Source organism: Aptenodytes forsteri, unplaced genomic scaffold, assembly GCF_000699145.1.
Source record: "Aptenodytes forsteri isolate BGI_AS27 unplaced genomic scaffold, ASM69914v1 Scaffold320, whole genome shotgun sequence".
NCBI classification, from domain to species: Eukaryota; Metazoa; Chordata; class Aves; order Sphenisciformes; family Spheniscidae; genus Aptenodytes; species Aptenodytes forsteri.
Window position 1 is genome coordinate 602,350 of NW_008794890.1, and position 553 is coordinate 602,902.

A 553-nucleotide genomic window follows, 5' to 3' on the forward strand; every position below is an offset into this window, starting at 1 on the left:
CCTCGCAGCCCCGGGGGATCCGCGCGGGGTGTCCAGGCCCCCTCAGCCCTGGGGAGGACTCCGGTCCCCTCAGCTCGGAGGGCCTGAGGGAGCTCTGGTCCCTTCAGCTCGGGGGTATCTGGGCCCCTCAGCCCCGGGGGGACCGGGGAAGCTGCGGTCCCCTCAGCCCCGGGCACCCAGGTGAGCTCTGGTCACCTCAGTCCCAGCGCCTGGTTGGGTCTGTTTCCCTCAACCCCAAGGGGTGTCTGAGTGGGGGGGTCCGGTCCCCCCTGCCTCAAGGTGTCTGGGGGGCATGTGGTCCCCTCCACTCAGGTGGGACCGTGGGGGTGAGCTCAGTCCCCTCATGCTAGGTGGGGCCTTAGGGCCCCCCCTCAGGCCAGGCCTGGGCCCCCCCTCAGCCCAGGGGTTGCCTTGTCCCCTGAGCTTGCTGGGGTGCGAAGGCAGGCTGCTTCTCCCTCCAAAAGAAGCCGGAGGCATCCGATGCGGTGGGGAGGGGATCCGTCCTGTGCTGACGACTTCGAGGGCCGCAGCGGTGGTGTTAGGGCTGCGCTGC